The sequence below is a fragment of the Artibeus jamaicensis genome, unplaced genomic scaffold, assembly GCF_021234435.1.
Source record: "Artibeus jamaicensis isolate MK-2021 breed Jamaican fruit bat unplaced genomic scaffold, CSHL_Jam_final contig_3126, whole genome shotgun sequence".
Lineage (NCBI taxonomy): Eukaryota > Metazoa > Chordata > Mammalia > Chiroptera > Phyllostomidae > Artibeus > Artibeus jamaicensis.
The window spans coordinates 13,071,334-13,094,236 of record NW_026521723.1 but is presented as its reverse complement, the minus strand read 5'-3'; positions in this window follow the sequence as shown (position 1 = coordinate 13,094,236).

The window sequence follows — 22,903 nt, the reverse complement described above, 5'->3', positions numbered from 1 at the left end:
CCAGTCTGCAGGGAGTGACAGACTTCTACAGAGTGAGAGACTGGATCCCAGAAAAAAGAGAGAGACAGAGAGTGAGTATAGCTTTTATGGCCCCTGATGGGTTTGTAGTTCTTGCTACACATCCATCCTAACGCTGGGCTGCACATTCTGCCCCTGGATGGATATAGGGAAATACAATAAAATCCAATATAATTTTCCCTTTTGCTTAAACTAATCTGAGTGAGCGTCAATCCTTTCTAACATAATATCCCAGACTAAAATAAAAGCAAAAGCAAAAGCTAAACTTTCAGTTTAGTATAAAAAATGCATTTGTTTATGTCTAGGCCTGTTTCACCTTTGCTTCATTGCAGGAAGACCGTAAACTATTTCCATAAAGATCAAATAAAGATTGACAAATTCCAATTTTAAAATGTCACAGTAACTACTTTTATAATCCACATATGAGTCAGTGCTTCAAGTAATCCATTCTTACATAGAGTGGTCTTCAAAAGAACCATAAATATAACTCTACAAACCTTGAAAAATGTAGATTGTTATTGTGGGTTTTCATATAGGGCTCAGTGGAGAGGTTTTCTATAATAAGGTAACCCTATAAACTACTGTTCATACTTGGAAGCTTTTGACAGGGACACATTTCTCTTAGAGATATGCTAGATCAATAGGCAGACTAACTCAGGCATAGCTAGATATCCGGTCATCATCCTAGTTCTATGCCACCCAGCACCAGACCCCTTCCCAAATATTCTATTTAGTCATCTTTTCCTTTTCCCTAAGTTCCCAAATTTGCAGCAGGTTCTAAACATCATGGCTCCCTCTGATTGCAATCCAGATGTCTCTCCCCATTCTGCTCCTTTTATCCTCTCTCTGTCTCCAGCACTCTGCTGCCCCATCTCCCTGTGGCAAGTCACCATGGGGACGTCTGCCCCCACCTGTACCAAGTCTGCCCCCTTCTGTTCCAGGAGGCCTGGGGGACACTATCACTCCCTGCATCCACTCTCCCCGGCTCCTTGGGGAGAACGGCAACTGGTACCCTTGATACATTTTGTTTGTCTGGATGATTTTTTCCAAGAACTATCTAGTGAATAAAATTCTCAACGTCATCACATTTCTCTCCTACTTAACATTTACACTCCTCTTCAAAGAAGTATATGTTTGAATACCCCAAGAGTCTTAGGTCAAATTTCATGTCTTCAAAGAATCTTCTCTTGACTATGCTTTATTTCACAGTTTAAATAACTCAGAAATGTAAAAAAAAAAAAAGTTTATGCTTTGCCTGTTTATTCCCTATCTCTCTCCATTAAAATGTAAGGTCCACAAAGGCAAAGATCTTGCCTACTTTTTCTCCTCCTGGCACTTAAAGCAGCAGCTGCACAACAGGTCTGAGACCAGGCTTTCCCTGGTCTTTTACCCCCATCCTTAAGGGAGGAAGAAGGACTAATGCTCTTGGTCTTATTCAACTTCCACAGAATTACTTCAGTCCATCAACAATGCTCATGGCTGATCATGTACGCTTAGAGAAAGATCATCTCTCTGCCAACAAGAGAAAAGTGAATCTGAACAGATCTGCAATCAAATTTTTGATAAAAATATCCCAGCATCTGGGGTCACGAGAAATATGAATGAACACTAAGCTCATGACCCCTGCAGATTTTTTTGTGGGCAAAGAGTGAGCCTTGAAAACATATTCTTCCACACCTCACAAACAAAGAGCTTTGTCACCTCTGGGATTAATCTCATTAGGCCCTTCACCTTCCTTTCCTTATGTGTAGTAGACTACTCTGCCTAGTTTTAGGAATTGTATCTTTACCCCTTGTGGCTAAGGGCGAGAGACGACCTGTGGAATGCCAGCCGCAGGAGACAAAGCTTGTCTCTGGTAGCAAACGCTGCCTCAGTTCCTCTCCCTGCCCCCAAAGCTTGGTTGGAAGTCAATGACGCGTAAGACCCCTCACAGCGGGGGGCAACCTAAGCCAGACTTGATCACTTGGGAGGCATTTGTGGAAGGACTGGGGTGATGCAACAAAGAGCAATGGACTCTTGCCTCACGGCTTTGACATAGCCCGAGTCCCCATGTTCTCTGGGAGAAGTGCTTCCTGGCTCTAATCCTCTTAAGCCTGAATTCCTGATGGGGAGAGGTGCAGCTCCTTGCCTTGCTAGAGCATGTCCTGGGGGGGAAATCTGGCATCACAAAGACTTCCTGATAAACTTGTGAAATCTGCTCTGCTAAGAGTGCTTTCATTCATGTGATAAGGGTCCGAGAGGAAATGAGTATGTCTCCCAAAGTTTCTGCAACTCTCTCCGAGTGACAGACACTCAGACTCTGAAGCCCTCAGATCTCTTTGAAATGTTATCTACTGTTTGATCCTTGCTGCCCTGCATTCCTGTGTATTACAACCCAGTAAAAGGCTATGGAGAAAGGCACTCGAGGCCTTTTTCTCCTCGGAGAAACTGGCTGCTTGCTGGCCTTTGTCTCCCCTGAGAAACTGGCCACAGCCCACTCTTCATCCCCAAAAGATCCAGCATGTCTCGGCCATATTTATTCATTCATGCATGTCTGTGGCACCGGGGGGACCTTGCAAAAGAAGTCACCCCCACACTTATGTTTGTGACAAGAGGAACCTCCCAAACATCTAGGTAGCCAGCCTCTCATCTCTTGCACAGTAATCCATGCAAGGCTCTGTACACTCCTTATTTTGACCCCTGTCCCAGCAATTCCCACCTATATTAATTAGCAAGGTTTCTCCAGAGAAACAGACAGTATGTATATTAAATTTATTTAAGGAGTTGTCTCATACAATAATGGAGGATGGCAAGTACAATATCTGCAGTGTATGCCCCCACGCTGGAGACACCTCCAAAGTTTTGATCCTACCACCCTGGTATTGTTTCCTACCCCCTTGATATCCACACTCCTCTTCTTATCCACTAAGTTCTTTAATCAGTCATTAAAATCACTATTTTAATGCTCCATCTTTTTTGCTATTGTACATGCTTAGTCACTAAATTCCAAGTTGGAATTTAACTCTTTGCTTACTTCGAACTACACCTGTGCCATGGAACATAATCTGAGGAAAATACACAAAAAACTAATTTCAAATCTATGATCTCGACTCCTAAGTGGGCCCTTAACTACTGATAAGCAATCAAACTATGGTTCACTTTACTCTTCCCATCTTCTATACAACTATTCAGGGTTTTCTTCTCAACTTCCAACTTCTCCTTACCCATTTTTACCCTCAACTGGAGACTTATTTCCTACTTTCTTGAGAAAGTGGAAATGATCAGCAAAGAATATCCCAATACTATCACATATACCCATGTACCAGCCTCTATACCCATGTATACTACTTCCCATCCTATTACTATAGATGGCATTTCCACGTTCTTATCCAAACCTAGTCTCTCCATTTGTGGACTAGATTCTATTCATTCTTTCCTACTCAAGGATATTGATTGAGCAAGTCCCTTCTCTCTCTTAATTCATCAAATATTTGCTCTCCACTCAATTGTTCCCAAATGAATATAAACATGATGTTCCTACTCCCATATCTCTCAGTTCAAATTCCCAAAAGAAAAGGGATAAACAGTTGAGCTTGAGTTGGTCGTCCAGCTACAAAGAAGAGAACAAGGTCACGTAATAGAAATCTGGTTTCCAGAAGACTGGAGAAAAAAAGGTGTTTAGATGCCACTAACATGTATTTTATGACTGTTTTCCAAAAGAATTTGTTCATAACACAGCATGGGAAGTTTCAGGAACAAGATGATTAAGAGGAAGCAGAAAGGGGAGTTTTGATACAGAAGAGGTTCTGACAGGTGCCACAAAACTAGAGAGGCAGGTTTCCAAGCCCAGTAAGTGAAGGAGAAGTATTTAGGAATGATATTTCAACTGTAGACCAATCAGCAAGGTAGGAACAGCCCCCTGGAGAACAAGTGGTAGAATCACATCAGAAATCTTTAGCATGATTTTTAAAGAATTAGAGACTTATTTGGAAGAGAAAGATAAAAATAAAATTTGGATTAACAAATCTATAAGTGATTTTCAGAAGTACATTGCAAATATAGTGAATCCTAGAATTAGAATAATTTTTGCAATAAAGTGAGATATCTTAAACTGAGGCCTGTGAAGAAAAAGAACTTACTACAACAGCCAGCTTCAAAGCTGGTCCAGGTCATACTGCAAAGCTGTCAGGACAAAACCAGGGCCAAATGCTTGAAGTACATAATTCAGCAATCTTCTCTAACATGCAAGATAACATGAAAGAAAAAGAAAGAAAGAAATTGTTCTACAGCACAAAACAGGATTTGTAAAAATAGAAGGGGAAATGAGTTTCAGCTTGAATCAATGCTGACTAAATCATTTGGGGGAATATCCAAAGCACTGTACATTCAATGATAAATTCAATGAGCAGGAGTGCATGGAACAATAGTGATAATGCAAGAGACCTTGAGGTGACCATATGTAGCAAATTTACTGTGTGTTGGCAAAGTGGCCAGTCTAGGTTATAAAATACAAGAGGAGAAGGAACAGGGTGGTCTTTCCAGCCCACCAGGGACACTGTATCTGTGAGAGTGTGCTCCTCTCCAGAACTGCAGCACCATTGAGATGAGATCATGGGGTTGCATCATTAAAGTAACTGAAAATCAGGTTTCCGGGGAAAGGCAGGGTTAGAGGCAAGGCACTGACCAAATGTGCACTGAAGACAGAAGATTTAGTTTAATAGCCCCAAACATCTCATAATTTATTAAATCAGTTTGTCCCTAAATATGAGCGAGATAGGGTTTTTTTTCTTTTTCTTCTTCTGAAACAAAACAGAGGATTGTCCTGCTTTTTCTCTACTAAACAATTTGTGTAGAGATCCAACAGATTAGACAGAAGTCAGTTCCTTAAATTCTCTTCACACTTTTAGATTGCAGAGTTGCTGAAAGCTGTTTTTTGCCTTTCAGAAGAGGGCAATTATCAAAGTGTGGGTAAAAGAAATTGCATTGGAGTAAATGTTGGGGAACACAAGAAAATCAAAGTTAGGGGCCTTTCTGACAGATGGTATAAGAAATGGCAACATGTACTTCAGGCCTGGCAAGAAGACTGATCTGGCTTTCCCTAAGAAATACTTATTAGTTAGGAACTGTTTAGTTGCAAGGAACAAAAATTCACTCAAACTTAAGTTAATGGAGATTTATTCTAAGAACTAGAGGGTAAGCTGAGCAGCTAAATCTCATATTTGTATAGAACTAAGGACAGGTATGCCTCCAAGAACCAAGGCATCTACTTTCCATCATTTTCTCTCTTTCTAAGCATCTAGTTTTTGCTTTTTTCTGGATTTTGGTTCTATTTACCTGTTTCTCTCTTCAAGGTGCTACTTTTGTCCAGCTCTCAGCATTTATAAGCCCCCAAAACAGTAGTGAAATGATAGTCACACACTCTTGCATCAACATTACTGGTAATATTAAACAACCAACTGACTTGTTGAGGTCCACATCTAAATTCACTGGACAGATGTGATTGGTCTAGCTGGGTCAGTTGTCTGCTCCTTGTCCAATCATTTGCAAGCAGATGAGTGAGGCCACAGGGCCTCTCAGGAAGATGTGGCAAAGTGAACTCTCCAAAGACCTTTCACAGAAGGAAGTATACAGGCAGGTAAGAAATAATGAACAAAATAAAGGTTTTAAAAAAAGATAGCTGAGTCTTGTCATTGGGGGCCTCAAATGCTAGGCTGAAGGGCTTTTATTTTTATATGGTAAGTAATTTAATTCATTTATTTAAGTGAATAATGTCAGCAAGTTAAGCAAAAAAGAGCTAATCAAAGGGTTGTTGCTATAAAATTACTCTAGCAGCAGGAGAAATTGAAGAACCTAATAATGGAAGACACAAAGGCCAGTATAAAGATAGCCATAAAGTTTGCCAACATAATAAGACTTTGAGCTGGGTGACAGTAGTGAGAATGGAAAGAAAAAAAAACAGAAAGAAGGATTTGAGAGAATCCTGATAGAGTTTGTTACTCACCAGTTGTAGGAATCAAGATAATGATCTATGTTAAGAACAGAGAAACACTGTGTAAGTTTAGTGCCCATAAGTGTGTCCAAAAATAAAGGATGAGAAGCATGATGATGATGTTTTGATACCAGACATGCATTTGAAGGAAATCTATGTGATAAAATCTGACACACTATTGGAAAAACAGGTCTAGAGCTGAGGAGACAGTATAGGTTGAAGATAGGGATGAAGGACAATCCTCTTGGACTTGGTCATTATGAAAGAAAAAGAAGTTTTCCTTTAAAAAGGATAGTAGGGAATGCAGGCATGTAAAATTGTTTTCACCTATTTATAAAATAGTTGTAATAAAAACAACATTCCTCTTACTTTCTCCTCCAGAAAAGTATGGGGTATCTCTTCTGGCCTGATCATAAGAATTAAGTAAAAATCTACCTTGTTAGTCTAGAAGTGAGTCCTCTTCTCCACACAAAAAAAGGAATGAGCATGACCTCACATAGATACCTTTCATGGTCCTTCACTAAATTTTTGATTGTGCAGTTTCTCCATTGCCAGATGATTATGCATGGCAGGCTGATTCAGAGGCCATTCTCTGTTTTGAAATGAACCCCTAAAGTGCACTAATGGGATTTTATACTGTTAATGCTGAACAGAGTGGGATGAGGAATTACTTTTCTGATCTGTTTGCTCCTTGGTCAAAGGGCTCAATGAGATAGTACAAGTGGCTTCCATGAGAAAAAGAGTTCACTGAGATCCTGGTCCCTTCCATGGTCCTCCTGAGTCCCTGCAGAGAATTAAGGTGGCCTTACCTTCCCATCTTTTCATCTTTTCTGGTTTACTTCAAGATATCGAGTCAGCAGCTTCTATTTGTCAGGAGGGCAAGTCATCTGTTACCTTCTCTAGAGCCCACTTCATCCAGAATAAAAAGTGTTGTGCTATGGGGACATTTTAAACCAGAGACTATCAGCTTTGTAGATCAGGCCTTATACCATTTCCTTTCCCAAGTCTTTCCTTTGCCTATTTTCCTTCTTAGGTCTTTCTAACTCCTTGACAAAATTTTACTAGTTTTGCATCCTGTAGGCAAGGATTAAAGATGAGTTGGGCCACAGCCACGCTGTTTATATTGGGTTGGCCAAAAAGTTTGTGTGGCTTTTTTCATATAATAAAATACACATTTTTCCATTTTCACTAATAACTTTGTCGATTTGGACATTTTGAGTATTTTGGCTATCTGCATAATATAACATTGACCATTCTTAGTTAATGCCTTGATTTGATCTCTATCAACTTCAACTGTTCTACCTCCCACGGAGCATCATCCAGCAAGAAATCTCTGGCTCGAAACTTCATAAACCACTTTTCACACATTCGATCAGTCCCAGCACCTTCTCTGTAGATTGCACAAATCTTTTGGTTTTTAATTTTTTGTGTTTCAGTTGAGTTTTTACCTTTCTTGAAATAATAAAGCATAATATGCCAAAAATGTCATTTATTTTCTTCCGTCTTCAATACTAAAATGGCTGCACAAAAATTCACCAATTTTGATGATAAGTTTTTTTTAAATGCACACTGATATAACATCTGTCACAATATAATCTAACAAAAATGTTTCGACTGAAGTTAAAGACAACTAAGTGCTACTGGAACCATTTTATGGGGAAAAAAGAAAAAACTTTGTCCAACCCAATACTTATTTTGCCTTAACTACCAGGTTAACCGTCCCCCACCCTCACCCCCCAATTCTACTCAACAAGAGAGACTGAAGCTGAGAATTAGGTCTGGATGCCACATTCCCTGAAGCACAGCTTTTCAGTTATTCATTTACAACTCAGGCCAAACCTGTCGTTCCCTCTTTTCTTGCTAAGAACCACTTTGCTTTCAATGTGTCCACATTAACAAAATTTCTGTGCAACCACACAATCACACTGATTTGGCAAGTTTCTTATAAACTGGTTTTATCTCTGTCATCTTTGCCTCCTGCTATGGTAGAGGGAGAGAGGAGCAGGATGAAGCAGTGGTCTGCACTAAAGATTAGTAACCTATTGGGATCAGAGAGGAGTGGGGAACTTCAATTCCAGAGGAGTCAGCACAGGTGACAGCTTCAGAGATTAGCAGCAGAGAGATTTGGGGCGATGCTAGGACCTGAAGAATCAAGGGTAAATAAAGCAAATTAGCAGACTTCCTGTGTCATTCACCCAAGAGCCATCTCTCTCCCTCAGCTCTCAACTCCTGCCTCTAACCTCCAGGCCAGCCATGCTAATCAGGATGAGGATTCATGTCACCTTCTCCCAGGTCTTAGAGAAGGTGAGGGGCTCTGAACTAACCTTTACAGGGCGTTTCATTTAACCCTAGAAACTACCTGAGATGTAAACATTGTTATTTCCAGTTCAAGACAAGAAAACTGAAGCCCTGGCTGGTGTAGCTCATTGGATTGAGCGCGCAGGCCTACGGACTGAAAGACCGCGGCTCCATTCCCAGTCAGGGCACATGCCTGGGTTGCAGGCCAGTTCCCAGCAGGGGATGCATGAGAGACAACCATACATTGATATTTCTCTCCCTATCTCCTTCCCTTCCCCTCTAAAGATAAATAAATAAAATCTTTTAAAAAAGACAAGAAAACTAAAGGCGAAAGAAATTAACTTGGTCAAGGTCACACAATTACTATACTGTATATGAAAGAAGTTAAAAATTCATGCATTGTGTGGCTCACACTCTTTCCACTATGCTATACTGATTTCAAGCTTTTAAAATTAACATAAAATTTTACATATAAAAATGGAAACCTGGTAAAGTGACAAGTTTTAACTATAGACATATAAAAATACTAATTCATGGAAATCTTTAATTATAGAGTTAATACATGTAGTTTCCTGAATTTTATAAAATAATAGCACTAATTAAGCACTCAGTTGTACAGGCAAGGATCTGTGTTCGGGGGAATTTGAAATAATACTGATATCAAAACAATTTATTTTAGGGTGAAAAGTTGGTTGATAAATTGAGATTAGAAGTAGAAATAAAAATTGTCTTCCTCCTTTATATGTTCTTTTATATCCAGGACATGGTAAAACAAAGGAAGTGCATTTTATGCTTGTAAGAAGTTGAATTTAGAAATATGCACTGCCACAGAGTGAAAATGAAAACCTGACTCAGAAGTAATAGCCACATAAAAGATAAAAAAACTAAGTCAATGTGCTAAGTGCCTCCTGGAAGTGAACATTTCCATCTCCGTGGATTGAGGCCCCACAGCAGCAGTGAGGGCTTCCTCCTGTCCTTACCAGGAAAGTGCATCTTTTTGCCTGCATTCTCTTCTTCTGCATACTTGCTCCTGTGACGTGGCCATGGGATGGCTCTGTGTCTGGGGTTGACGGACAGACAGAACAAGATGTCTCACTCAGTGCCATGATTCTATAGAAAAATCTGTGGGAGGCATATGAATACCTGGTAACCGAGATGATTCTGGACACATTAAGATAATTTTGTGGCAGCACAGAACAATCTGTGAACACTTTGATAAGCATTCACTTTTGGAGAGTGTGTGGGCGGTCAGATGAATATTTTCATGCTACTAATAAATATGTGAGTGTTGCGGCTTCTGCCCCTAACCCACTCAATTACTTCTCAAGCACGCTATGAAAGAGGGAGGGGGAAATTTGTATGTGTGTATGTGCATGTATATATTTATATGTATTTATATATGTATACAAATGTATGTGTATAGATATGCATGTATGTATAAATACACATGTCCATTTATATAAGTATATAGTAATGCCTGGAAAAAAGTAAAAAAAAAAGATGTATTCTGAAATGAACAGAGGCTTTAAAATAAACATTCAATGATGAATTTTGAATTTGACCTGCAAAGCAGGAAAGGCTAACCACTGGACATCTCTGTAGATTTGAAATACTCTGCTTTGCAGATAAATGTCAGAGGGCAGGTGATTCATTTCAGAAAATTGGGTTGAAACTCTAATTACTCTAAAAACACCCATCACCAGTTCCATGCCCCCAAATGCTCTATGTTGAATCATATCATAAGCCTCAGGAAGGATGACATCTAGGTGCATAGTAAGCAGCTTTAATCAATAAGACTGTACAGCTCAGGAGCGATATCTAAACTCAGGATAGAGTTTTTGAACTCACTGGCACACAGAAGGTAGGTGAAACAATAGAGAAGAAGGAAAGTGCTTGGGAAAGACATACACACTGGAAAGAGATGAGAACTGAGGGGAAAATCTAGAAACAACAGCATTAAGGAAAACATGAAGGAAAAGAAGCCTTGAAGAAGACTGAAAATGATCTTTTCAGAGGTGGAAATTAATCAGGAGAAGCCAAGAAGAGAGTTGTAAGAGGGTCTACTGGGTAGAGATCAAGGTTATTCTTTACTCTTCTGAAAAATTAATAAAGAAAAAAAACATCTTAGTGAAAATGCCAAGGAAGGTATTAAAATTTTTTGAGTACCCACTGTGTACCAGGCACTGAACTAACCATTTTGCATATGTGTTGGAACATGAAAACATCCCCTGAACTTGAGGTTTATAGGTAAATATTCAAGATTTTACAACTTTTTTAAAATGTGGAGCTGTAGCTACATTTTCTGAGGAATCATGAATTCTAATTTTATCACTGCTAGAAGCTGGTACAATGACCTGGAACAAATTGCTTACCTTTCTGGGATTTTGTTTCCTCATCCATAAAATAAAATAGAGGGTTTGAAAATATCTCTAAGTTCTATTCAACTCTGCATACACTGAATCTGGTAACTGCCATTACAGTACATTGCATGTTACGTATAGCCATATGGTCTAGTGGTTAATGAATCCATCAGCCAAAGATCCAGTCCTGATTCTGTGGCATTTATTTACTTATTTGTTAAGGAATCATATGGAGATTGCTGAACTTTTTGTGCTTTAGTTCCCTCATGTATAAACTGCAGATAATAATTAATAATAATAATAATAATGTAGCTCCTGCCTTCCAAAACCATTATAAAAATTAAAATAAATAATGTTTATAAAGACCTTAGCATAGTCTCTACAACATAGTAAGCACTCAACAATTATATTTTTTGGTGGGTATATTGTGATGATCATCAGATAAGATAATTATGAGCATTGAAATCTTTAAATTCCTATTTCACAATCAGGACTCAGCGGGAAAGAACCAGGCCAGTAGAAGAGCTTTTTCAGACTGTGCTCGATTGATTAAAGAGCTTAAAAGTGTTTAGATCACAGCCAATGAGTAGACGAAAACTTTAAAAATCAACTTTGATGCCATGTTCTTTTTCCTCTTATTCTTACCTATGTTCAGAAACTAATCTGGATTTCAAGTAATAAGGGAAGGGAGTGAGCCCTACGAATTTGTACATCACATCAACACACTGCATTAGTGATAGTGTTGACGTATTAATCAAGGCATCTACTCATGATGACGTTCATAAAGTTGGACCACTGTCAACTTAGATTAAAACCACTCAAGGCCATGGCAGGATCACACTTTGTTCAATCAAACTAAGATTTATCATCCACTGTGTCCTCCAGTCATGGTTATTCATAGTAGGCTTAATATTAAGCACTTGCACTGTGAAAAATACTCCTACAATAACTATGTATTTCGTGTGTGTGTGTGTGTGTGTGTGTGTGTGTGTGTGTACAATATCCAACTGCCAAATCATCCAACCTTGTGGATGAATTGAATGTGTGAGTAATTTAAGACAGACAGATCAAGCCAGAATTCTGTGTCTCATGATTCCTTCCACTCAAATCTATATTAGGATAAAGACAGGCTGCTGTGCTGGTAAATTGTCATCTGAGCTACAAGGCTTCCTGAAGGGTAGGTAATTTGGACCATCACAGGGAATCTTAATGACCACACCACAAACACCTGTTGTTTCATTTATTTTTATTTTTCTCTTCATTTTATGGAAATGGTGCTGTGCAGTGAAGTTTAGAGCTGTGGTTCTTTAATTTGGCTGCACCTTAGAACAAGCAGGGGGTGTTTTAAAAATTCCAATGCACGGGTCACATCATATACCAATTAAACTAGATTTTCTGGGGCTTGGACTCAAGCTGGTTAGTTTTTAAGGCTACCCAGGTGATTCCAAGCTGCAGCCAAGCTTTAAAACCAGTGCCTTGGAACCTTGCCACTCAGTCTTGCCAAAATCTGATTCATGAATTTTTATGTTAAAGGTATGTGTTTGTCATTATTGAATAGTTTTATCTATAAAGTTTTTCCTTCTTAAATTAATTGAAAGGGACAATATTTTTAAGTTTGAAGTTTTATGTTCTATGACCCTAGATGGATAAACATGAGTTCATGCAATGTGGTGTGTGCTTTGGCTTAGATCATTATTTTTTGTTTGTTGGGATGTTTTGCTTTTTAAGTGTATTTTGTTGATTATGTTACTACAGTTGTCCCAATTTTTCTCTGCTTTATCCCCCTTTGCTCTGCACCCCTCAACCATCCAGCATTCCCACCCCCCTTGGTTCATGTCCATGGGTTGTACATATAAGTTCTATGTATTCTTTATTTCCTATACTATTCTTAACCCCCTACCCTGTCTATTTTATGCCTACCCCTTATGCTTCTTAGTCCCTGTACCTTTTCCCCCATTCTCCCCTCTACTCCTTCCCAATAGTAACCCTCCATGTGATGTCTATTTCTGTGGTTCTGTTCCTGTTCTAGTTGTTTGCTTAGTTTGTTTTTTAGGTTCAGTTGTCAATAGTTGTGAGTTTGTTGTCATTTTGCTGTTCATAGTTTTTTATCTTCTATGTCTTAGATAAGTCCCTTTAACATTTCATATAGTAAGGGCTTGGTGATGATGAACTCCTTTAACTTGACCTTATCTGGAAAGCACTTTATCTGCCTTTACATTTTAAAGGATACCTTTGCTAGGTAGAGTAATCTTGGATATAGGTCCTTGCCTTTCATGACTTTGAATACTTCTTTCCAAACCCTTTCTTGCCTGCAAGGATTCTTTTGGGAAATCAGCTGATGGTGTTATGGGAACTCCTTTGTAAATAACTGTCTCCCTTTCCCTTGCTGCTTTTAAGATTCCCTCTTTATCTTTAAGCTTGGGTAACTTAATGATTATGTGTCTTGGTGTGTTTCTCCTTGGGTCCAATCTCTTTGGGACTCTCTGGGCTTCCTGAACTTCCTGGAAGTCTATTTCCTTTGTCAGATTGGGGGAGTTTTTCTTTATTATTTGTTCAAATACGTTTTCACTTTCTCTTCCTCTTCTCCTTCTGACATCCCTATGATTTGATGTTAGAGCACTTAAAGTTGTCCCAGAGGTTTCTCAGCCTCTCCTAATTTTTCTGAATTCTTGTTTTGTCATTCTGTTCCAGTTGGATGTTTATTTCTTCCTTTTGCTCCAAGTCATTGGTTTGAGTCCCAGTTTCCTTCCCTTCAGTGTTGGTTCCCTATATATTCTCTTTTATTTCATTTTGTATAGCCTTCATTTTGTGACCAAGCTCAATCAATTCTGTGAGCATCCTGATTAGCAGTGTTTTGAACTCTGCATCTGATAGGTTGTCTATCTCCTCATCACTTAGCTCTTTCTCTGGCCTTTTGATCTGTTCTTTCATTTGGGCCATATTTCTTTGTCTTGGTGCACATGTTATGTTGTAAGGCGGTGAAGCCTTAGATATTTGCCAGGGCAGGGCAACCCTCTTTCCTGCCATTGTGGGGCTGTCTGTGAGAGAGGGGTTGGAGAGGGGAAAATGCTGCCTGATCACTCCTTTCTAGCTGCACTTTTCAATGAACTCTCCTGTGAGGTTGGGAGTTTCTCCCACCGTCGCAACCCCCACAGCTTTTACAGCAAAGGTTTTGAGTCTTTGGTTTCCCTATCAGCCAGCCCCCGCCTTGCCAATGCAGTCTGCTAGTGGTCTGGATGAAAGTTTCTTTAATTCCTTGGTTGTTGGAGTTCCATGCAGTTTGACCTTCTGGCAGTTCTGGTTTTTTATTGTTTTTTTATATTGGTTGTTATTCTTCTTTTCATTATGCAAGGAAGTGAAGTGTTTCTCACTATACCTCCATCTTGGCCAGAAATCTTACATCATTGCTTTTTATTGATAATTAAGAATCACCTGAGGAGGTTGTGAAATGTGCAAATTCCAGGCCCCTTTACCCCTAATTTCTGATTTAAGCCTGAGGTAGGTCTTCAATATGTGTGTGTGTGTTTAGCCAACAGCCCATCTGTGGGATTGGAACATTATAAAGTTGCAGAAATTTGGGCTCTACGACTGGGTACTCTGATCCAGAGGCTAAAGGTAAGCTCTCACTTCATAATAAATCATCCCCAAACTTAATGGATTGAAACCGTTTATTGCCCTGGCTAGCATGGCTCAGTGGTTTGAGCATTGTCCCACAAAGTCAAAGGTCACCGCTTGGATTCCTGGTCAGGGCACGTGCCTGTGTTGTGCACCTGGTTCCTGGATGGGGCATGTGCAAGAAGCAACTGATCAATGTTTCCTTCACACATCAATATTTCTTTCCCTCTCTTTGTCCCTACCTTCCCCTCTTTCTAAAATAAATAAATAAAAAATTTTTAAACCCTAAAAAAAAAGAAACCATTTATTATTGTTGAGAAGTCTTTGGAAGCTTCTTCTGGTCCCAACTGGCTTCAGTCAGCCATTTGTGGTCATCTGGGTATTGGCTTTGCTGCAGTTGGCTGGATTCCCTGACATTTGGGGGGCTGGCTGGCTGCTTGCAGTCTGCTACTTGGTTTAGGACAGCCTTGGTTCTTCCTCATGTTTCTCCTACATCCTTCTAGCAGGCTAGCCCAGGATTACTCATGGCAAAGGAAGCAGAGCAAGAGAAAGCAAAAGCCTACAAGACAGGCCATCTCCTCTGCCACATTCTATTGGCCAAAGCAAGTGCAAGGCCAGTCCAGATTAGTAAATAGACTCCACCTCTTAAGGGGAGGAGCTCCAAAGTCATATTACAAAGGGCACAGGAAGGGATCAAAAACTGCAGCCATTTTTGCAATAGACTGACCATATTCAGTTATCTATTTCTTTAACATTTTAATGTGTATTATTTCACGTAATTGTCAGTGTGATCCTGAAGAATGTATTATTAGCTACATTTTACTGAAAACAGAGGACTGCAGGGATCCCAGAGGATGGGAAAACAGTTGCAAATGATGTGTAGGCACAGACTTCAGGTACAATTTGCAGATAAATATTTTAACTTAAGTGAGCAGCAGCAGATGAGGCCATTACCAGTTTGGCAGTGAGAGTGTATTAAAGTATAAACATGCTGGTTTTGTGAGATGGAGGTATTTTATGAAAGGAGACGTGGCATTCAAGATTTTTTCATTTAGACCTCATTGCCTTCTTTTGGACCCCAATCCTTATTTTATAAGATTTTGACACAGTGGGGCACATGCAGCTGATGCCTGGTGATTCTGTTCGGCTCCATCTCAGGATGGGGAACTGGAGGATTATACCACCTGACCTGTGGGGAGAAATTGTCTGGTGATCTAGTTAATTGCAGTTGCAAGGAAGACTGTCAAACCTTTATCCCAGCTGGAATCATTATGTAATATGAGTTTGTGTTTAAAAGCCTCTGCAAGAAAAGTTAACTTTTGTAAAGGGAAAAAAATACATAGCCATGAGGGACAGGAACTGTACCAGCCCCATTTAACTTGCTGTGTCATTTCTCATCTCGGCTTTTCTTATCTCAGTAGTTAAAGCTGGATCCTACCCCCTCCTTACAGAACGGAGAGGGAAAAGCTCTATTTTTATATGGCCAGGCAGAACTGCCTTTTCAGCGTATCAAAGCAAGTGAACCAAATGGTTTCTCAGATAAAATCAGAGCTCATTTTAGACATAATGCCAGTTTTTGCTTTCCTACCTTATACCTTTTGTTATAAGAGAATGGTGTAAAATACTTTAATGCTCTTCTGTACTTATTTGACATGTCTTACACAATTAATTCTATAGCAATTCAATGTTAGTTTCTTATTGGGGAGTGATTTTACTTTGTTTCTGAGCTTCTGACTTCAGAGAGGTGTCAACAGAGCCCTGGATATTAAGATAACTTGGGGAACTTGGGTCAGAGGTCAGAGGAGTAGGCCTGATTCCAGGCTTTGTTTGCTATGAGACTATGAGATCCTTCTGAGAGTACAGCATGTACTTTCTTCATCTTGTGGCTTAGTTCAATGCCTGACAGTGCAAAGTAGGGTAGGAGCTGCAGATCAGAGATCAGAATCTGAAAACAGAGATCCTACAAAAAGATACGCCTGAGTATGCAGGAAGTTGTGTGGAATTGTGTCTTTTGTAGTATGGAAATGGACTTCCTGAGTTTGGTTTCTGTTTGTGTCATGTGCTGAGTGACCTTGGGCAAGTTATATAACTTCTCTTTGCCTTTGTCTTCTCACCTATAAACAGGAGTAAAAATAATTTCCACTTCATATCATTGTGAGGATTCAGTGTAGCAATATATATATAAAATACTTAGACCAGTGCCTGGAACACCTAGTATTGTACTTAATAAATTAGTTATCATTGCTCAATAAACATATGAGAAAGAGCTATTATATTAATATCATGCAATCTGACTATAGATTATGTTAAATGGAAGAATTCCTAAGGGAAGGGAGGACAATTTTTAGGACCTAAAGAAACAATATTAATAAATAATTTACTTTTTTCTAGACTCTGTTTTTCTATTTTGCCTGTTTATTGAATCTCTAAGTTTTATTTAGCTTTTTTTGTGCACATAAATGCATTTTTATATTTCCTTCCCATAGAAATTCCTCCACTTAACATAATTTATAGTTTGATTACATAATATTTGTATAAGCTTACAATTGGCAATTATTTTGGCTTTTATTTAATTTATGCCTTTTATTTTGAACTATGTATTTAATGGGGATTATTCATGGATCTCCCAAACTTAAAGAGCATTTATATTCTTCCTGAAAATCTTATGTTTATTTAAAAACTGATATTAAGTGTATAAACTCTCAAACTACCTTTTTAGCAAGAGAGGCAGAAAAAGGAAGAGGGCTTGACTTTGAAATTAGAGTGGGGTGCAAATCTCGGCTCTTCTCAGAGAGGCTTAAAATGATCTGATTTCTCTGAATCTCAATTTCCTTCTTTCTCAAGGAGGACTGTAATTACTTGGCAAGATTGCAATGGTGTCTGGCACACAATAGGTACTATGTGAAAAATAGCTTTTAAAAGAGCTAGTTTGCTCTAGAAAGGGATTCACATTGGGTAGACAGTACTTGCTAAATGAAGGCACACTATGTGTGTGTGTATGCACACCCACATGTATAGATAATATATATATACCTACATACATACATATAGAAACAAGATGTGTATATATACACACACATAACATGGATATGTGGATATTAATATATACACACATACGTACATATGTAGATATAAATATATACAGACACAAAAATATATATCTTATATATATGTATATATGTATTTCCTTTTTCAATCTAGTAAATCAGGGTTAAAATCATGGAGGGGCCCTGCTATACTACCATGTGATTGCCATGTCACTCCTGTGATTGGGGAGGGGGCAGATGAATGACAGCAGAGAAAGGAGCTGAAAGAGTGGGTCTGAAGGTGGATCAGGGCTACAATCTCAGCAAAGTGAAGGTGCTAATTAAAGAAGTGTGAGGTCACTTCATGCTTTGATCTTGTTTGCTGACCCTTCACCAAGCCTTCCATGGGGGCAATTTCTCCTTATTCTTTTGAGGGTTGGCAGACTCTAACCTAGTGGAGAAGGAAGACACAGGGAGAGAAATTACATAGCCAAATAAACCCCTTTTTCCAGAATGTGACATTTCGACACTCCCTCTCTTTCAGACCTGGGGAAAGCCGGCTTGCCCCGTGGGAGGGATGAGCACTTTCTTTCCCCTCCCAGAGCTGGGAGCAAGCACCTGCCACACTTGCACTCAGCTCCTCCTTCACCTCTTCCCCTCCTTCAGCTCCTCAAGGTTTTCCCCCTAATGGAGGAGAAGGTGAGCATGAAAGGAACTGCTAACGGCCCATAAATATTTCAAAGGAAAAAGCCAAGGGACTCCATTAAATCCTGTATACTCTTCTGTAAATGGAGACAGAGGCTGAATAATGAAATGCTCAGAGGTACTAAGGCAATTTCAGAGCAAAACAAGCAGATATAAAATAAAATGCTCCTCACCATGACAAAATCTCCATTTCCTCTCTAGCATGCAGTCTTGGCCAGTTCTTTTTAGACCTCCAACATCTTTGTGCCTATCACTACGAAAAGACATAGGAGACCACATAACTCAGTGGTTATAAACAAAGCTTTCTCTCCAAGAATCCTGGTTGGAATCTGGTTTCTCAGGTTGACTGGCTGCATTACCTGGGAAGTATTTTATCTCCATATCAAGATGAAAAAATTCAGAATCAGGAGGATAGTGGAATGCCATTCCCTAAAATTAGTGTGATGAGAATCAGATATGGCAAAGCACATAAAGCTCAGAGCACAGACTAATTACTAATTGTTTCTTTTTTATTATTTATTCCCCTCTCATATTTTTCCACATTAACAAAAACTATCTTACTCTTCCCAAGTTCTTTCCAAACCACAGCTGTGCAAGGTCTCAGCCCCACCCATTGGTCAGGTGGGCAGCAGCCCTGCATTCCCAGTGGCAAGCTGCCAGAGTCCACCCCACAGACTCAAATGTGGTAGCAGACCAAGTTCTCTCCCTAATGGCCTTGGGGGAATGAGACTTTTAAGCCCAGGCATGCATGTGACAGGCTAGAAAGCCTTTATTAATGGCCCTGTGCACTGTCAAGACCAGTTAAGTCAGTAGGTGATACCTTCTGCTTTCTGGTCTGGGGAAGAAATGTGCCTTGTTTATTTCCCTTTCTTTAGCTACCTCCACAATATAAAAATCACTTTTGAGTTGTCGGATGGTCCATGATTATAATTAACCACTCGGAGCCCTAGTGGATATCTCTCTTTTGAGTTCTGGCATTGCTGGAACAGGAAAAATAGCTATTTTGCAACTGATGATCTCTGTGGGAGCTCCTTGAGGCCAGAGACATCATAGACACTGACTAAGATGTTTTGGAATCAGTAAATCTATAAAACATCTTCCTATTACAGAATTTTCTCTGAGCCATTGAAAAGCCACCATAATTTCTACTCACAAATTGTCTCAATCAGTTCAGTGTGCTATAACAGAACACCATAGACTGGGTGGCTTATAAACAATGGAAATTTATTTATCATAGTTCTGGAGGCTGGAAATCCAAGATAGTCAGGTTCTGGTGAAGACCCTCTGCTAGTTTGTGGACTGCTGACTTCTCACTTTGTCCTCACCTGGTAGAAGAGGCTGGGAGTTCTGCATGGCCTCTTGTATTAGAGCACTGATCCAGTTCATGAGGGCTCCACCTTTAAGACTTAAGCACTGCTCAAAGGCCCTACCTCCTAATATGATCACAAGGGGAGGGTAGGATTTCAATACATGAATTTTTGGGGAGGACACAAATTTTTCAGTCCACAATACAGATATTATTGTAGGACTACTTACATGTCAGCTTCAGTACCAGCTGCTGGCTGTGTAGAGAACATTAGGTCCCTGCCCTTAGTTTCTTAGAGGCTAATAGATGATCGAATTTAGCATCGTATAGGCAACTAACCAGGTAGAAAACTAAATGGGTGCCTAGAAAACAGTGGAGTGCTAGCACAGAAGTTAAGTGCCATGGCAAGTTAAGACACATGTGGGAGGAGCCCTCAGGCAGTGGGGGGCAGTCGAGGAAGACCTCCCAGAAGTGGCAGCATCTGAACCGAATCCTGAGATATGAGTAAGAATGAACCAATTCTTTGGAACACTACACAACTTCTAATTTCATTAGAGCAAACCCCTTCAAATAAAATGTTACATATTTGATCTCAATCTCATCTTTTTATGAAGACCCCTGACCATCACAGATTAATCTCTCCTGTGTTTGATCTTCTATAGCTCATGTAGAACTTCTATAGAACTAAATCTTATATTGCTGTTTCATAATGATTTCAAGTTGTTTCACTTTCAGTAAAACTGTAGGCTTGTCAAGAGTAGGGGTTTTATGAATGTGGATTTCATATTTTTAATATTTCCTGTGAGTTTTGGTCAAAGGTCCCCTATCTGAGAGACAAAAACCACAGGTTCTACTCCTGACTCTGAAAGTGTTTGCATGATTTGTTGACGTTCTCATGGATAGCAATTGCCAATTTCATTTGCCCCATCTATAAACTGAGATAACATCACTCTTCCAATCACCTCATAAGAATGTGTAGTATTAATGACAGAATATTTCCAAAATGCTTCTTAAATGCTGTAAAACTAATTTCTTGAACATACCTCTTGATAATTGCCTTTTACTGAATACAGTGCTAGGCACTCTATTTACTGCTACCTGTACCCATCAGGATGGGTGAGATTAGGCTGTGATAATGAACATGGCCCAAGTCTCAGTGACTTAAGCCAACTAAGGTATATTCTTGATTATTTAACATGTCCCTCCTGGATTGAGGACGTCATGGAATGGGAGCTTTGCTTTTGTAGTCACTCAGGGAAATGAGCTGTTGGCCAACAACCATCTTGAGTACTAACAATTTCAGAGACAGAAAGAAAGAATTTGTGAGTCTCGCATGGGCACATAGTACTTTCTTCTGCCAAGAAGTCATTCATACCTGCAACCAATGGCCAGAAATAGTTCCATGGCCTCCATACAGCCAAAGGGAGAGCAAGAAGTACAATGTTAGCATGTGGCCAGAAGGCAGAGAGTCATAAAGTTGGTGAATATGAGGAGAGTTGTGGTAGACTAGTTGGTAAACTTTTGAGTGACTCACAGTTTAATGAAGAACATGGATAAACAGAGAATGCACCATGACTGTAAGAAGAGGTAACTTTATGTAACTAAGGGACATAGATACTGGACTTGTTCATTTATTCAAAAAACACTGATTGAGCACCTACGCTATGCTAGGAAGAAGGGATCCCACGAGCCCAACCCCAGCCTTCAAGGAATACATGGTTTTAACAAGATAAAGAAAGAAACTAGAAGAGCATGAATTAGGTTCTAACTTTGTGTCAAGCTCTAGGGTGTATTTCTGATTTGATTTTCACCATCAATCCTACAAAAGTGCTAATGTTCTCATGTTGCTTGTAACCTAGTCATCTTTAATATCCCTATGTTATGGTGACAGAGCTGAAATTGCAACCACTTCTGTCTATTCCAAATCAGTGGTCTTTTCACCATACTGTGCTGACTCATTGGTCAAAGAAAGAAAATGAATAAGCAGCAAATTACAGCATGGGAAATGTTATAGCCACACAAACAGTATACACACTGTGTACTCTGTGGGCCTTGTAGAGACAACTTAAATGCCTGGGGAGTATTTGAAAAGCTTCTCCATGGAGGTGACATTTTTAGCTGGGGCTTTCGAAAGATGAGTCAATATTTGCCATGCAGAAATCAATTCAATCTAAGTAGTAATAAATGGGGTTTACAGAGACAAACAGCCAAGTTGTTTATCTAATGTCAAATGTCCTTACAATCACACTTTTCCATTTGTCTTCCTTACCACCAGCACCCTTCTAAATTCTCAGACTTGTAACCCTCCAGCCACCTTCACTTTCTCTTTTTTACCCTTTATATCTCATTGCCAATCTATCACCAGCTTCTGACAAATTATTTCCTGTGTTATTTCTCAGGAGTCTACTACATGACTAATTCCCAAAGAGGGTGGGTATCTGCAGGAGAGCCTTCTGCCTGGTTCAATCATGGAATTCCTATCTGCTTCCATCGCTGAAGTAGACAGGACTGTAGAGCAAGTCAATATCATTGAGTAGGGCAAAGCCGTTTTTCTCATCTAGCTTCAGCAACTGCCAGCTTATCTCTGGCTGATGCCGGCAAAGGAAGGAGGAAGAATGAAATGTGATTGTTTCTGAAGGGGTAAGCTGGAGCCTGAATAAGAGTGAAGGAAACCCTACTTAAATATGATACTTCAGCATTTCCCTGCAGATGTTTCCTTCATTTGGCCCCTTACAGAAATGTAAAAGAAGACTTTTGTCTGTTTTAAAATTTTCATTTTCATTTTCTAAATGAGCCCACTTAATGCAGGAGAGATAAAAAGAGTAAGTATAGAACACTAATATATGTTTAGAGAATTCTGGACTTGTGTTCTGCTAACTCTCTTTTAAAAAGTTTTTATTTTGGCCCAAACTTTCAGGAAAAAAATCTTTCATTTTATCTTTTAAATATATACTCTCTACTGTATATATATTTTCCATTACCATTTAGTCCCCTTATGCCCTTAACCTTCCAACAATCACCACACTGTAAAATTTTTATTTATTGATTTTTTCTGGAGAGAGAGAGAGAGAGAGATAGAGATTTATTGTTCTGATTATTTATGCATTCGTTGGTTGATTTTTGTATGGGTCCTGACTGGAAATCAAACCCACAACCTTGGCATATCTTTAACCAACTGACCTGCCCGGTCAGGGCTGCTCACTCTCTCAACTATTCAACCTGGTCACACCAAGCAGAACACGTTCTTTTCTTTCCCCAGTGGTCAGCATTATAAATTTTATCATCAGCGGAAAATCCAGTTATCCTTTCTTTTACTTATGATAAAGAAATTAAGACTAAGCAATTAGAAATGATCTGGAAATTTTGTCAGTGATGCATGATTCAGCTTGCTAGTACCTTGTCTAATTTGAGGATGCTCTCAGGCATGGAGGATGGTGCCATTTTGCAGATGGCATTATGTTTATTCAAGTTTTCTAAGCAATTTCATTTTAAGCAAATATTAAGTAGTTATAATAAACATGGAAAATGACCTCTAATTAGGTTAAAGATCTTTGAAAATTCTTCAATATGAGATTTTGGTGAGTCTTTTTTAAAATTGATTTTAGAG